The sequence below is a fragment of the Xyrauchen texanus genome, chromosome 29 (genome assembly GCF_025860055.1).
Source record: "Xyrauchen texanus isolate HMW12.3.18 chromosome 29, RBS_HiC_50CHRs, whole genome shotgun sequence".
In the NCBI taxonomy this organism is placed as follows: Eukaryota; Metazoa; Chordata; class Actinopteri; order Cypriniformes; family Catostomidae; genus Xyrauchen; species Xyrauchen texanus.
Window position 1 is genome coordinate 40,596,170 of NC_068304.1, and position 5,000 is coordinate 40,601,169.

General features: G+C 37.9%; 1 protein-coding gene across 1 annotated transcript in view; it reads left to right on the forward strand.

Moving 5' to 3' along the window:
- LOC127622729 (voltage-dependent calcium channel subunit alpha-2/delta-1-like) overlaps positions 1 to 5,000 on the forward strand; it is a 123,198-nt gene that overhangs the window by 71,214 nt on the left and 46,984 nt on the right. The gene's annotated exons all lie outside the window — the stretch shown is intronic.

Sequence of the window (5,000 nt, forward strand, 5' to 3'; positions counted from 1 at the left end):
AGTGTAGTCCGATTCCCGAACAAATGACTCTTATGAATCGGTTCTTTTGAATCTTTAGCTCAAAACATACAGCACATTCAGTGTAGTCCGATTCCCAAACAAATGACTCTTATGAACCGGTTCTTTTGAATCTTCAGCTCAAAACATACAGCACATTCAGTGTAGTCCGATTCCCGAACAAATGACTCTTATGAATCGGTTCTTTTGAATCTTTAGCTCAAAACATACAGCACATTCAGTGTAGTCCGATTCCCGAACAAATGACTCTTGTGAATCGGTTCTTTTGAATCTTCAGCTCAAAACATACAGCACATTCAGTGTAGTCCGATTCCCAAGCAAATGACTCTTATGAACCGGTTCTTTTGAATCTTCAGCAGAAAACATACAGCACATTCAGTGTAGTCCGATTCTGAACAAATGACTCTTGTGAATCGGTTCTTTTGAATCTTCAGCTCAAAACATACAGCACATTCAGTGTAGTCCGATTCCCAAACAAATGACTCTTATGAACCGGTTCTTTTGAATCTTCAGCACAAAACATACAGCACATTCAGTGTAGTCCGATTCTGAACAAAAGACTCTTATGAACCGGTTCTTTTGAATCTTCAGCTCAAAACATACAGCACATTCAGTGTATAGTCCGATTCTGAACAAATGACTCTTGTGAATCGGTTCTTTTGAATCTTCAGCTCAAAACATACAGCACATTCAGTGTAGTCCGATTCCCAAACAAATGACTCTTATGAACCGGTTCTTTTGAATCTTCAGCACAAAACATACAGCACATTCAGTGTAGTCCGATTCTGAACAAATGACTCTTATGAACCGGTTCTTTTGAATCTTCAGCTCAAAACATACAGCACATTCAGTGTAGCCCGAATCGGAACAAATGACTCTTATGAACTGGTTCTTTTGAATCTTTAGCTCAAAACATACAGCACATTCAATGTTGTCTGATTCCCGAACAAATGACTCTTATAAACCGGTTCTTTTGAATCTTCAGCTCAAAACATACAGCACATTCAGTGTAGTCCGATTCTGAACAAATGACTCTTATGAACCGGTTCTTTTGAATCTTCAGCTCAAAACATACAGCACATTCAGTGTAGTCCGAATCGGAACAAATGACTCTTATGAACCGGTTCTTTTGAATCTTCAGCTCAAAACATACAGCACATTCAGTGTAGTCCGAATCGGAACAAATGACTCTTATAAACTGGTTCTTTTGAATCTTTAGCTCAAAACATACAGCACATTCAGTGTAGTCCGATTCCCAAACAAATGACTCTTATGAACCGGTTCTTTTGAATCTTCAGCTCAAAACATACAGCACATTCAGTGTAGTCCGAATCGGAACAAATGACTCTTATGAACTGGTTCTTTTGAATCTTTAGCTCAAAACATACAGCACATTCAATGTTGTCCGATTCCCGAACAAATGACTCTTGTGAATCGGTTCTTTTGAATCTTCAGCTCAAAACATACAGCACATTCAGTGTAGTCCGATTCCCAAACAAATGACTCTTATGAACCGGTTCTTTTGAATCTTCAGCACAAAACATACAGCACATTCAGTGTAGTCCGATTCTGAACAAATGACTCTTGTGAATCGGTTCTTTTGAATCTTCAGCTCAAAACATACAGCACATTCAGTGTAGTCCGAATCGGAACAAATGACTCTTATGAACTGGTTCTTTTGAATCTTTAGCTCAAAACATACGGCACATTCAATGTTGTCTGATTCCCGAACAAATGACTCTTATGAACCGGTTCTTTTGAATCTTCAGCTCAAAACATACAGAACATTCAGTGTAGTCCGATTCCCTAACAAATGACTCTTATGAACCGGTTCTTTTGAATCTTCAGCTCAAAACATACAGCATATTCAGTGTAGTCTGATTCTGAACAAATGACTCTTATGAACCGGTTCTTTTGAATCTTCAGCTCAAAACATACAGCACATTCCGTGTAGTCCGATTCCCGAACAAATGACTCTTGTGAATCGGTTCTTTTGAATCTTCAGCTCAAAACATACAGTACATTCAGTGTAGTCAGATTCCCGAACAAATGACTCTTATGAATCGGTTCTTTTGAATCTTCAGCTCAAAACATACAGCACATTTAGTGTAGTCTGATTCTGAACAAATGACTCTTATGAATCGGTTCTTTTGAATCTTCAACTCAAAACATACAGCACATTCAGTGTAGTCTGATTCTGAACAAATGACTCTTATGAATCGGTTCTTTTGAATCTTCAGCTCAAAACATACAGCACATTTAGTGTAGTCTGATTCTGAACAAATGACTCTTATGAATCGGTTCTTTTGAATCTTCAGCTCAAAACATACAGCACATTCAGTGTAGTCCGATTCCCGAACAAATGACTCTTATGAATCGGTTCTTTTGAATCTTCAGCTCAAAACATACAGCACATTCAGTGTAGTCCGAATCGGAACAAATGACTCTTATGAACTGGTTCTTTTGAATCTTTAGCTCAAAACATACAGCACATTCAATGTTGTCCGATTCCCGAACAAATTACTCTTGTGAATCGGTTCTTTTGAATCTTCAGCTCAAAACATACAGCACATTCAGTGTAGTCCGATTCCCAAACGAATGACTCTTATGAACCGGTTCTTTTGAATCTTCAGCACAAAACATACAGCACATTCAGTGTAGTCCGATTCTGAACAAATGACTCTTGTGAATCGGTTCTTTTGAATCTTCAGCTCAAAACATACAGCACATTCAGTGTAGTCCGATTCTGAACAAATGACTCTTGTGAATCGGTTCTTTTGAATCTTCAGCTCAAAACATACAGCACATTCAGTGTAGTCCGATTCTGAACAAATGACTCTTATGAACCGGTTCTTTTGAATCTTCAGCTCAAAACATACAGCACATTCAGTGTAGTCCGAATCGGAAAAAATGACTCTTATGAACTGGTTCTTTTGAATCTTTAGCTCAAAACATACAGCACATTCAATGTTGTCTGATTCCCGAACAAATGACTCTTATAAACCGGTTCTTTTGAATCTTCAGCTCAAAACATACAGAACATTCAGTGTAGTCCGATTCCCTAACAAATGACTCTTATGAACCGGTTCTTTTGAATCTTCAGCTCAAAACATACAGCATATTCAGTGTAGTCTGATTCTGAACAAATGACTCTTATGAACCGGTTCTTTTGAATCTTCAGCTCAAAACATACAGCACATTCCGTGTAGTCCGATTCCCGAACAAATGACTCTTGTGAATCGGTTCTTTTGAATCTTCAGCTCAAAACATACAGCACATTCAGTGTAGTCCGATTCCCGAACAAATGACTCTTATGAATCGGTTCTTTTGAATCTTCAGCTCAAAACATACAGCACATTTAGTGTAGTCTGATTCTGAACAAATGACTCTTATGAATCGGTTCTTTTGAATCTTCAGCTCAAAACATACAGCACATTCCGTGTAGTCTGATTCTGAACAAATGACTCTTATGAATCGGTTCTTTTGAATCTTCAGCTCAAAACATACAGCACATTTAGTGTAGTCTGATTCTGAACAAATGACTCTTATGAATCGGTTCTTTTGAATCTTCAGCACAAAACATACAGCACATTCAGTGTAGTCCGATTCTGAACAAAAGACTCTTATGAACCGGTTCTTTTGAATCTTCAGCTCAAAACATACAGCACATTCAGTGTATAGTCCGAATCGGAAAAATGACTCTAATGAACCGGGTCTTTTGAATCTTCAGCTCAAAACATACAGCACATTCAATGTAGTCCGATTCCCGAACAAATGACTCTTATGAACCGGTTCTTTTGAATCTTCAGCTCAAAACATACATCACATTCAGTGTAGTCCGATTCCCGAACAAATGACTCTTATGAACCGGTTCTTTTGAATCTTCAGCTCAAAACATACAGCACATTTAGTGTAGTCCGATTCCCGAACAAATGACTCTTATGAACCGGTTCTTTTGAATCTTCAGCTCAAAACATACAGCATATTCAGTGTAGTCTGATTCCTGAACAAATGACTCTTATGAACCGGTTCTTTTGAATCTTCAGCTCAAAACATACAGCATATTCAGTGTAGTCCGATTCCCAAACAAATGACTCTTATTAACCGGTTCTTTTGAATCTTCAGCTCAAAACATACAGCACATTCAGTGTAGTCCGAATCGGAACAAATGACTCTTATGAACTGGTTCTTTTGAATCTTTAGCTCAAAACATACAGCACATTCAATGTTGTCTGATTCCCGAACAAATGACTCTTATAAACCGGTTCTTTTGAATCTTCAGCTCAAAACATACAGAACATTCAGTGTAGTCCGATTCCCTAACAAATGACTCTTATGAACCGGTTCTTTTGAATCTTCAGCTCAAAACATACAGCATATTCAGTGTAGTCTGATTCTGAACAAATGACTCTTATGAACCGGTTCTTTTGAATCTTCAGCTCAAAACATACAGCACATTCCGTGTAGTCCGATTCCCGAACAAATGACTCTTGTGAATCGGTTCTTTTGAATCTTCAGCTCAAAACATACAGTACATTCAGTGTAGTCAGATTCCCGAACAAATGACTCTTATGAATCGGTTCTTTTGAATCTTCAGCTCAAAACATACAGCACATTTAGTGTAGTCTGATTCTGAACAAATGACTCTTATGAATCGGTTCTTTTGAATCTTCAACTCAAAACATACAGCACATTCAGTGTAGTCTGATTCTGAACAAATGACTCTTATGAATCGGTTCTTTTGAATCTTCAGCTCAAAACATACAGCACATTTAGTGTAGTCCGAATCGGAACAAATGACTCTTATGAACTGGTTCTTTTGAATCTTTAGCTCAAAACATACAGCACATTCAATGTTGTCCGATTCCCGAACAAATGACTCTTGTGAATCGGTTCTTTTGAATCTTCAGCTCAAAACATACAGCACATTCAGTGTAGTCTGATTCCCAAACAAATGACTCTTATGAACCGGTTCTTTTGAA